The sequence below is a fragment of the Cupressus sempervirens genome, chromosome 5 (genome assembly GCF_028749045.1).
Source record: "Cupressus sempervirens isolate cs-2001-9-10 chromosome 5, ASM2874904v1, whole genome shotgun sequence".
NCBI classification, from domain to species: Eukaryota; Viridiplantae; Streptophyta; class Pinopsida; order Cupressales; family Cupressaceae; genus Cupressus; species Cupressus sempervirens.
The window spans coordinates 367,408,448-367,421,351 of record NC_143122.1 but is presented as its reverse complement, the minus strand read 5'-3'; positions in this window follow the sequence as shown (position 1 = coordinate 367,421,351).

Below are 12,904 nucleotides of genomic sequence, written 5' to 3'. Positions count from 1 at the left end.
CCTTAGATATAAAAAGTAACACATCATATAATGCTACATTATAAATTAGCTTTTCCCATTTCTTGCTTTTCCTTCCATTGCAGCTCTCTTCTTGCAAAAAAAGAATCATCTTGTAACTCTGTAATGGTAATACAAATGTAGATTGGCTCCTCTTGAAATTTAAGTGTTGTGGTTTATTTGACCTATCTAGTTTGAATAATGGCTACTTCTCCTCTTTCATTTTGTATCAGAAAATTATAGTCCCTGTGCTCTTGAGATGCCCCATTCCCATATTCCAGTGCTTTTGTTATGAATCTGTTTGAACAATTTCATCTTTGGAAACATACCTATTTAGAACATTTTTTCCTATCCCTTCAAGTTGTTGATTTCATGGTTTGGTGAGGCTTTAAATTGGTAGTTTGTTTAGCGACCTGGCTAACCTTAGGGAATCATGAGCTAAAGGGTTTTGAGCGACAATGTATAATTTCTAAAGAATTTATATCAGTTGAGGTCTAGCCTATATTGCAGCCATTATTTGTCAAATATTATAGTTTATAGTGGTAACTAAAGGCATGGACGTTCAATTTTTTTTTTTTGGAAAGAAAAGATCATCTTTAAAAAAAAAAGTAAATTAAATTTGACTATTTAATATTTTTAGTCTAGAGTCAATCCATAGTTTAAGTCAAAGACTAAAAAAACTAAAAATTTTCTTATAAAATACAATCAAAGCATAGATAAATTTATATTCATTAATTTTTCAAATAATAGTAGTTGAAGTGATATGGCGAGCCATAAAACCTTTACAATTTAGGTAGTTCTTTATTTTTCCATAGCATTGATATGATATTAGAGACATAAGAAGTGCACTTGAATGAGGAATATGTGTCTCAAATTTATTTATCCTCCTCTCCTAGTGCTTCAATGTTCTAAAATGTTTAAATAACCCATTGGAGGAACTTGTTATTGTGAGTAGAGGCTTGTTCTTGATGTAATTGTGAGATATTTGATTGGAGGTGCCGAATTTGATGTGCTTGTAATTTGGTGTTGACAATTGTTGGCATATATATATATATATATATATATATATATATATATATATATATATGGGTCTATTATTGATCTAATTTAACATCATTTATATTTTAGCATTTGAATATGAGCATATATATGTCAAAGATTGTTTGTGATTTTCAGGTCATTTTTGCTACACATAATAAAGAGGTGAAAACTCACATGTTTGTGTTTTTGGGGAATATGATGCACAAAATGTAAAGTATATCATAGGAGGTTGAAGACAATGAAGGCAAGGTGATATCTATCATTTGAAGTTATCTTTTTGCTTAGGGATGATTCATCACATGAGAAACATCATAGTTGTGCCCCTAATGAAAAGAGGGGGCTTGATGTCAGATTGAGTTTGTGATTTGTCAAGCACTTGAGGAAGTATTCATCACACTTAGAAGAGGTATCAAATTTGTAACGAGAGGTTGTCTCATATGAATATGTTTCATTAGTAAGTTATTTGAGAGAGGAGAGATTGTTTCCACAACACTTGAGAAGACATTAGACATACTTAGAGGAGTTGTGAACTTTCAGAGGAAAGATGTCTCATAGTTAAAGGAGATGTGGAATTTCAAAGAAGATACATGTCTAATTATGCATGGGTAGTGGACAAATTTCTATGTTCTCTCATGAGTTGTACAAATGGTCAGATGATAATAGATTCTATAGTTGGGAGATACATCGATGCAATTAGTTTGGCATTTTTTAGAGCTTCCACAATCTGGAGATCTATTATTTGAGTCAGTTGATGTTTCTTGGGTGAGCAATGACGATTGGTGAAGGAACTTCATCAAAGTCTTTGGAAGGGTTGGGTTCAAAAAAATTGCACTAGTTCACTTTTGTTTGAATTAATGTAATAAGGGGGGCATGATGACATTTTACATTAATTAAGTTCATTCTAGGCTAGTTTAAACAAAATAAATTAGTATGCTAGTTTGGTTAGTTACATTCTCGTAGGAAGTTATTCACGAGAAAATAATAGCTTTATGTAGCTAGTACATGTTGATATAAAAAGCTATCAATTTGTGATTAATAATTATATTTATTTTCTTCTATTTTTATTGTGCTTTTTCATTTTGTTGCTAAAATATTGTTAAAATTTTAATAATAGTATCTTAAATTGAAATGTCTTAATGTCTATGAAAGAACTAGAAAAAAAATCTAGGTACACAAGAATATACATGAACACTATATTTGTATGAGAGAATCATAATATATATAAAAACACGATAAGAAATGAGATCAATAAAAATAAAAATAAAAAGTTACAACTTTGAGGCCAAAAACCAAGGAATTCACCATCCCTACTAATTTAGGAACACTACTAAAGATTACAATTAGTCCTTAATGAACAAAAGAACTTAGTGATTCAACAAATAAATTGCGTAATCATCTAGTTTGATTCAAGTTGGCAAAATATTATGTTTCATATACTTCTACAATCCCAATAAGCTAGAGAAAAACACAACAAAGGATATCAAGGAGGTGAAGAAGGAAGTACATGCCCATAATTTTGTCCATCAAGGATATTCTTGTGGATGATGATGAGGAGGAAATGTGAGATAGAAATGAAAATGGAAGGACCCAAGTAAACAAGATCCACTTTAAAGGCTATGCAAATATGGATGAGGCATTTCATGCTGAGTATTTCAATTATTTGCAATAGAAACATCATTGTTGTCCATTATTAGGTTTGGATATCTTTTTTATTATTGATGCAATTCAAAGGGTCATTTTATGTGCAATCGTCTTCACTATGGCCCATGCCTATATGAATTTTTTGAGTGAAATTTCATGTTTGTTGAGTCAGTAAATCAGTGTGTGATATTTAACAATAGTTCTAATAATTAAAATATCATATATTAGACTTTTTAAAAAAGATTATAAGTGCTAAATAATAAAAGTTGACTTACTTTTTCTATTCTTAATTTTTTTCTTTAATGTGTGATATTTAAGAATAATCTATAAGAACACCTCTTTACAAGGGCTGATTTCTTATAACATTTTTTTTTAAAAATCTCTACAAAGTTTTATAAGTAATGAATATTTTCAATGGCATAAATTTCATCTCTTGACACTTAAATCATTGTGTATCTCATGTCTTCTATCTACTTCTTGGCAAGATGCCATTACTATATAGTGGGGAGGTTTTTGTTATTGCTTCGACAATATGTTTTCTATTGCAAAAAAAATTATATAGAGAATTACCATCAATGATTATTGTTAGTAGTGCTGGATCATTTTTGAGGTGTCGGTTCATTCTTAAAAGTCAATGTCTTTTTTTAAGTGACTCTTCATATTTTGTGGGTTTTGATGTTTGGAATAATAAAAAATTGAGTATTTTGTATGTATGTTGTTAATGAAATGGTAGCTCTGTTGGTAATATCAGGAAAGCAATTATATTACTTCAATGTTCTTTTGAAGACATATAAGTATAAAGGAATATTCATTTTAAGTATTGAATTCTGAAATAATATTTTTAAATGAAGGATTGTTGGGAGCTTCTTGTATAGAACCTTAGCTCAGTGAGAGTTGACTATCTGTAAGTGTGTTGGAGAGTTGACTGTGTGTATGTATGCCAAGATTTGTTTATGTTTATGTGTGCCAAAGTTGTATATCATAATTGTGCATAGATGAGTAAGGTTGTATGTCAGGGGTTGTTTGTCTTTAAGCATGCCAAAGTTTTATATTATTATGCATAGATGAGTAAGGCACCAATTTAACTAGAGTCAATTTGTGTATTTGATTAGTGTATGATCAAGATTCTTGTGAGACATACTCATTGTAAGAAATATCAATGAGAGATTTTTAATCTGCATATTCAACATATAGTGAAAAAAGGTTTATTGATTGAAAATTGTAAGAGTCACCACTTATAAGAATTTAAGCATCATTTTATTTATTTTGGACTTACAATAAATTATCTATATTTTTTTAGTGTGGTTGATTTTTTTCCTGGGTAGGAGGATTTTCTCAAGGTAAATCTTTGTGTCTCTAGTGTTATGACAATTTTGCATTATCTATTATTTGATGATGTTATTCTGGTTCAAAAACTTATCATTAACATATCTAAGTAAAAATCTTAATCATGTGCATTGTAATTCAATATCTTTTTCAATTTATTCTCATTAGAACTTGCATTTCTTTTTAATATTATGAATAATTTTGTATATTTTTATATCATCGATATCATTAAAATTGAGTTTGTTTGTAATTTTATTATTGTATTGTGATATTAAATTGGTTGGTGGAATTTTTCTTTTCTTTTGTTAAATGTAGTGATGAAGATTAAGGCATATGTGGGAGAAAGTGATGCACAATTCTATGTGGTTTAGCCTTCATTAGTATCCTAAAAGCTTGTAATCTTTGATTAATTTTGGAGGCAAGGTGCCTTTTTCTTAATGAAATGGTAATTTAATTTAGTATTGTTGGCATGGAAATGATTCATTAACTTTTAAATCAAAGCCACAAGTGAACTATACAGTTTCCCCTTCTCAATATGACATTAAAAGTTGACATGAGATCAAGACTTGAAAATGCTAGATAGCTAGTCATTATAGAAATTTGAAATCATTTTTTTAGAAAATGTACATTTATAACCTTCTATTTTCAAACTACCATAAAAAGTGGACACGAGAGAAAGACTTCAAAATTTTATATGACTAGTCATTCTAGAAACTTAAAATATAAGAATTAAAAAAACATACATTTATAACCATCATCTTAATGTAAAATTAAAGAATCACAATATAGCATTTGCATTACAAGTGAGCCATTATTTAATTATCTTTTTATACTGATAGAAACCAAAAAACAAGGGGGGTGGCCCATTACAAGAGCAAGGCCTAACAACAAAATATTAAGCCATTAACAACTCATAGTCAACACAACAAGTGTTGACAATAATTACAAAATAATAGTCAACACAAAGCACAAAGACTTTTTTCCAACCAAAAGGGCTAAATTCACACTGCAAGAGAAGGAGAGTTCATTCTATGTTGTTGGACAACTTCTAGGCAATGCTCTCTTTAAGATCCCCAATAAAGGAGACTTCAATAGAGAAATTATGAAATGCACCAATAGAGATGGGGGCAACACTAGGGTGCAATAATTTTTTTTTGGAATGGCAGTAGAAGTCTTGCCGTGAGAAGCAACAGGGACATCTTCAATGTTTTTTGTAGGGGTATCTTCTATTGGGAGGTTCGTACCTCTATCCCCTCTAGGTGAATATACCATTCAACATAGACTAATGAATTTGTGACATGTGCTTAACTGCCTCTCATGGATCCTTGTATCTAGCTCTTGTGACATTCATTGATAGCTCAAGCTTTTCATGTAACAACAATAGTGATTCCAACAAGTGGTATCAAAGCGTTGGGTTATGGGTTCAAATCCCCAAGGTCATGTTAAAGGGGGGATTGTTGGGAGGTGGGTGTCTCTGTCTCATCTAGGTGAAGGTATAGCATTTAGCATAGACCGATGGATCTATGACATGTTCTTAACCACCTCTCATGGATCCTTGTCTTAGGCTATTATAACATTCATTAACAGGTCAAGCATTTGGTCTAGCAACAATCGTGATTCCAACATCTTCTTCATCAACATCTTGTGAATCCTCAGAGGAATCAAAAAATAATTTACCAACATGACCTGTTTAATGGACATTACTTACGGGTATGTGCAGGATCATGGTCAACCAAACTATGGCCTTAAGTGGCAGTGAAAAACCAACAAATCAGGGTTATGTCAACTTGACACATAATTTTAAAGTGGTTCTGGACTTTATATCAAAAAGTTGTAAGAAAATAATTTGTAGGAAATTGAATGTAGTTTCTAAACTACTAGGCCTTATCTAGAGAAAATAATATTTGATTGGTCAAAAGTTTGGATTTTAATTCAATACTACAAAAATTTCAGGGCGAAAATAAAAAGTAGGTGTATGTCTGACCACCTTAATCAAAATCAAATGATAATATTTTTTAATATAATATAGATATAAGAAGTAGACTCATGCTCAGATGTGACACATATTTTTGGGTATTTTTATTCCAAATAAATAATTAAATATGAATTTTCTACTAATTTTTTTTCAGAATTAAAAAACTCCCGTGTCTGACCATCTTAACAAATTGAAAACTTTACCAAATTTTTTTTCCTTATGCTAGGCGAAGCATAGAATGTGACGCAAATTTTGGATTCCAAAAATATTATACTGTTTGAAAGTTATAACTATTTTTCAATCAGTGTGTCAATCAACACTTTATAGTCATCTTCATTGAAAATTAACCAATAAATACTTATCAAACTCAGAATTTGATAGCAATTATATCGATGGAATCTTGAGAGTGTTATAAAAAAAACCCTTTTCATTTCATTCAATTTCGATAAAAATAATATTGTCAAATGGCTACTCGAAGTCTAAGTGTTAGTGAAACCCTTCTCAAACACATTTTTTGGGTTGACCAAATAGGTTTGGTAAATACCAAGCCTAATCGAATACCCGATTTTAAATCGGGTATCTGATTACAGATCGGATACCCGATATGAAATTGGGTACCCGAAAAGTCTGAATTTTCCAATTGGGAGGGAAACCACTCACACTGGAAATTTTGGAGGGAAACAAAAATTAGGGAAGTGTGGACATTATTATTATTACATACGATTATGACTATTATTATATATGATTATAATAATTATTATATATAGTAATATGTATGATTATTATGATTATTATTAAATATAATATAGTTATAAATATAATTATTATTATAACTAAATATAATATAGTAATATATATGATAAATATTATTATTATTAAACATATGTAGTAATATTACATGATTATTATTATGTATAATAATATATATGGTTAGTATTATTATTAAATATAATATCTAGTAATATATATGATTATTATTGTTATGTAATCTTGTAATTTATTATTATTATATTAAAATATACATTATTATATTATTATTAAATATAATATTGTCATAAAATGCATTGAAAGGGGTCATAGGTGATGCATTTCATTGTTGGATACAATTGTTCAATTGTGTGTTGTCTTTGATGTTACACAAATGTCATATCAGTTATCAGACAGAGTCTACCAAGCTCAGTTGGTTAGCAAGGAAAATTACAGAGTCTACCGAGCTCAGTTGGTCAGCAAAGCAAATTTCAGAGTGTACCGAACGTTCTGAAAATACTCTGTGGAAACAATTTCTACCGAGCTCACAAGGTCAGTGAAGGAAAGTTAGTGTTTATTGAGTTCACTCGGTCTCCAAAGGATTTTGTAGAGTTCGCAGTATTTACCGAGCTTCAGTTGGTTAACACTGGAAATCATTTCTGGAGCAGTGTTTACTGAGCAAGGTCGGCCAATGAAGGATTTCATTATTTTGGGAAATATAGTTTAATCATTTCATGTAATGTTTGTAGCTGACTAATCTAATGATTATTGGTAATTGTAACTTGTAAATGAGCCAACTTGACAATGTGTAAGGTATAAATAAAAGGTCAAGTTGTGAATTCTAAAGTATGGATGAATGAATGAGCGAGCATGCAAGTGAATTGATTGTGTGAAGAGGAAAGTGTGAGAGAATTTTGAAGAAGGATCAGATATCCTTGAGGAGCAGCAAAGTTGTATTCAATCAGAAAGGATCTAGTGAAGCAGAAAAGAGATCTGTATTAACAAAGTTTAGTTGCATCTCATTTAGGTCACTTCATTGTTACTTTCTCACAATTGTAGTAGTGATTTCCTAAATCTCTTAATAGAGTTTGTTGAACAACCATTTTGTAAATCCTCTAACAAGGTGTACAATTCTATTGAATTAATCAAAAGTCCTCTAGCAAGGCCACTCCTAGCAGGGTGATTAAATCCTCTCACAAGGTCACACCTAATAGTGTGTTTTGTAACCTTTAATAGGGTTGGCTCCTAACAGGGCTCACTTCAGAAGAGTGAAAATTGGTAGCTAGTTACTTGGTGGTTTTTCCCATATTGGGTTTCCACTTTAAATCTGGTGTCTCTTGTGTTCATGTTATTTCTTTATGCATGCATGTTAATCTCTGTGAATGCTTAAAGTTCTGTTAAAGATAACATATAGTACATCTATCGAGTTACAACATTTTTCTATGTGGCTATCAAGTGACAACAATAACTAGTTACATAACACCATGATGATAGACATTGCATCTGCCCTAAGCTATGAAGAATTTGATGATATCATGGACTGCAAAAATGCCTTTGAAATGTGGAATAAGCTGAAAAATATCTATGGAGGTGATGATAATGTGAGAAGAGCCAAAGTAGAAAGTCTAAGAGGACAATTTGATCAAAGGAGGATGAGAAAGGATGAAAACATTGATAAGTATGTTGAAAGAGTCAAAGAAAGTGTTAGTGCAATCAAAGCTTATGGAGGAGATATCAAAGAGGAATTTTTTTTAAGTAAAGTTCTTAGAACATTGCTTCTCATTTATGCAAATAGATTTTTTGAAATTCAAGAAAAAAGATGTGAGGCAAATCATAAGATAAATTTAGAAGCCATAGTAGGAAGACTGACTGCATTTGAGCTAAATAACTATGACAACTATGTTCTAGCTTCCAAGAACATTAAATCAACATTTGAAGCCAAAATTTCACTCAAAGAAAAGGGCAAGAAGATAAAGGAATCTCAATCAGAAAGTGAAGAAGAATCAGAATAGAGTTCTAACAGTGATCTTGAGGTGGTTGAAGCTCTACTAGCAAGGAAATATTCTAGAGGCAAAGGAAAATACAAAGGTAAAGTTCCTCTAATTTATTTTTCATCTAAGAAAATTGATCATATTGCTACTAGGTGCCCAAACAAGCAAAACAAGGATGAGAAGAAAGGTCACAAGTGTAATGACAAGAAAGACTTCAAATCATTCAAGGACAAAGGTAAGAAAACATGTTTCATGGCTAAAGATTCTAAGGATTCTAACAATAGTGAAGATGAGATTGTTTACATTTTTGTGAAAGAGGAATTTGATAATGATGAGGAAGATAAAATGACACTTATCTCTCATGTAAGCAAATATGATACATGGGTCATAGATAGTGGTTACTCTCATCATATGACTGGTGACAAAACTAAGTTTGAACATTTTGAAGACTATGATGGTGGTAGTGTGAGATTTGGAAATAATGAACCTTGTTGCATAAAAGGAAGAGGAAGAATCTCACTAACCAAGGAGCTTGTATGTGATAATGTCTATTGGGTTGAAGGACTAAAACACAATCTATTGAGTGTGGCACAACTACTCAATAATGGATTCAAAGTGGAATTCATACATGGAAAAGCAAGATTGTTGGATGACAAAGGAAAGTTGATTGGATCAGGCATACATACAAAAGGTAACTTGTTCTATCTTGAACTTGGTGAATGTTCATGTTTTATTATTCAAGTTGAAGAAAGTTGGTTATGGCATAGAAGGTTATGTCATGCGAACTTTGATAATATGGTGAAAATAAGTAAATTCAAGAAAGTAAGAGGCATTCCTAGTATAAAGAAACCTGAGGTTGGTATATGCAAGAATTGTTAGTTTGGTAAGATGGGAAAGACTAGCTTTAAAAGTAAGAACTATCAGTCTAAAGAAGTTTGAAAATTGTGCATACTAATTTGTGTGGACCTATTGGAATTGAGAGCCATACAGGAGAAAAATTCTTTATTCTTTTTGTTGATGATTACTCTAGAATGATGAATATCATGTATTTGAGAGAGAAATTAGAAGCATTTGAGAAGTTCAAATGGTATTTGGCCAGAGTAGAAAAGGAAACAGGGAAAAGGATGAAATGCTTGAGGTCAAACGGAGGTGGTGAATTCATCTCTCATGAATTCAATAACTTTTGCATTGAAAGAGGAATCAAAAGACAGGTATCAACACCTGGTACTCCTGAGCAGAATGGAATAGCTAAAAGAAGGAATAGATCTATCATGGACTATGCAAGAACCTAAATGATTGAAAAGAACATTGCTATCAAATACTGGAAAGAAGTTATCAGCACTATAGTTCATACCTTGAACCGAGTATAGCTAAAGAAGGACTCATTCAAAACTTCCTATGAGTTATGGTATGGCTATAAACTCAATATAAGTTACCTAAAAGTATTTGGAAGTAAATGTTACATTTTGAAAGAATCTAGAAAAGACAAATTTGATGTGAAGGGTGATGAAGGCATATTTTTGGGATATTCTTGCAAGAGTAAGGGATATAGATGTTTGAATTTGTCTACTCACAAAGTCATAGAAAGTGCATATGTGAAAGTTGATGAGTTTGTGAAAAGGATTGAAGAAGAAAACAAAATGGAACCAGAAGATTATAGGAGATTTATTTTCATTGAACCTGATACAGTGCCAGATACATCTGTCAATCAGGAAAATTATACTCTTGAGTCTTCAGTCACTGAGTTGCAAGAAGTTCAAATCGAGCTGTAGGAACTCGAGTCACATTCAGATGCTACCGAGCCAATGCCTACCAAGTCTGAAGGACCCGAGCAACAATCAGATCAACCAGAGCTAGAAGTTGAAACTCAAAATTAGGACAATGGAACTTAGTCAAAAGGAAAGGAACCTGTACTAGCCAAGTATGTTAGGAGACATCATGCACCCGATTATATTATTGGAGACAAATCTGAAGGTACTATGACAAGAAGTAAGCTAAAAGGTACTTGTTTACTTGCTAATTTTGAACCTAGAAATGTCAAAGATGCATTAGAAAATGAAGTTTGGATTGAAGCTATGAATGAAGAGATAGAGCAAATAGAGAATAACAAAACTTGGACTCGTGTACCTAGGCCTAAAGATAAAAATGTGATTGGAACTAAGTGGGTATTCAGAAATAAGTTGAATGAAGATGGTAAGGTATCAAGAAACAAAGCTAGATTGGTATGTAAAGGCTACTCTCAAGAAGAAGGAATATACTATAGAGGGACTTTTTCTCTTGTTGCAAGACTGAAAGGTGTCAAGACCTTACTTGCATATGTTGCATACAAAGGATTTAAGGTATATTAGATGGATGTCAAATCAACATTTCTTAATGGTATTCTGGATGAAGAAGTCTACATTGAGCAGCCTTAAGGTTTTGTTGATTCAAATAAGAAAGATATGGTCTGCAAATTACACAAAGCATTATATGGTCAGAAACAAGCCCCTAGAGCATGGTATGAAAGATTGCATAACTATCTTATTCAGATTGGTTTTCAAAGACCTAATGATAAAAATAGCTTGTATATCAAGGAAGGACCAGATAACAAGATTATTTTGGCAAAAATATTTGTGGATGATACTTTGTTTATAGGAAATGATGATTTCTGCAAAGAAATTTTAGAGAAAATGAATAAGGAATTTCATATGTCAATGTTTAGTGAGATCAAATTCTTTGTTGGTCTTCAAATTCAGTAAAGCAAGAATGACATCTACATCACTCAGTCTAAATACATCAAGGAGATACTCAAAAAGTTTGGTATGGAAGATTGTAGACCAGTTGGGACTCCCATGTGTACTAGACTAAAGCTTACCAAGAATGATGAATCAAAAGAGGTAGATCAAACCTTATATAGATCAATGATTGAATAGTTGCAATATGTAGTTCATACAAGACTAGATATTGCTCTTGCAATTTGTATTGTAGCAAGATTTTCAGAAAAAAAAGAAGAGAAAATCACATGATGGCAATCAAAAGGATCATGAGATACTTGAAAGGCATTGAAGATTATGGATTGTGGTACAAATTTGGAGGTAATCTAGATTTGAAAGTATTTACTAATGTAGATTGGGTAGGAAACATTGATGACATAAATAGTACAAGTGGAGGAGCATTCTTTTTTGAAAAAAGGTTGGTTTTTTGGATAAGTAAAAAGTAAAATTGTACATCCCAATCTACAGCAGAAGTGTAGTATGTTGCTGTAGTAGTAAACTATTCTAATATTGTTTGGTTCAAGTAGTTATTGGAAGGCATGAAGGTGGAGATCAAAGAACCTGTTGTTATGTTTTGTGACAATACAAGTGCAATCAACATATCTAAAAATCTAGTGATGCATTCAAAAACCAAGCACATTGCAATAAAATATCACTTTGTCAGAGAATTGGTGTAGGATAAGGAGATTAGATTTGAATATGTCCATACAAAAGAAAAAATTGCTGACATATTCACCAAGCCATTACATAAGAATTTATTCTTGTATCTAAGAATTAAGTTAGGGGTCATTCCCCTATCTTAAGCTCACTAAAATGAAGTTTTAGTGATGCATCAATAGGTACCAAGTTGAAGATCTATCAATTGATTCAACATAGTCATGGAAACATTGCATATGAATCAGTACTCAAGGTACATTACTATTCATTTGGTATGTGTTGTCTTTGGCATGTGTTTTGAAAGAGGGAGAGTATACTATCATATCTTTCTAAAATTTGAATTCTTTTGTGAAGAGTTTTCTATTTAGAAAAGAAGCTATGTAATTCCTTCATAGAGGGAGATTACTATATTAGAAAAGTTTGTGGCATAAAATTTAAGAGGGAGAAATATTCTATTAGGAAAAAGACTTGTTCTCAAATTTCATCTGCTATGACATGTTGTGTTGCCATCAATGCCAAAGAGGGTGTTGTCATCAATGCCAAATAGGGAGATTGTTGGAAACAATTATTCAATTGTGTGTTGTCTTTGATGTTACACAAATATCATATCAATTATTAGATAGAGTCTTCCGAGCTCAGTTGGTCAGCAAGGAAAATTACAAAGTCTACCGAGCTCAGTTGGTCAGCAAAAAAAATTCCAAAGTCCACCAAGTGTTCTTGAAAATACTCTGTGGAAGCAATTTTTACCAAGCTCACTCGAGCATTGAAGGATTCTA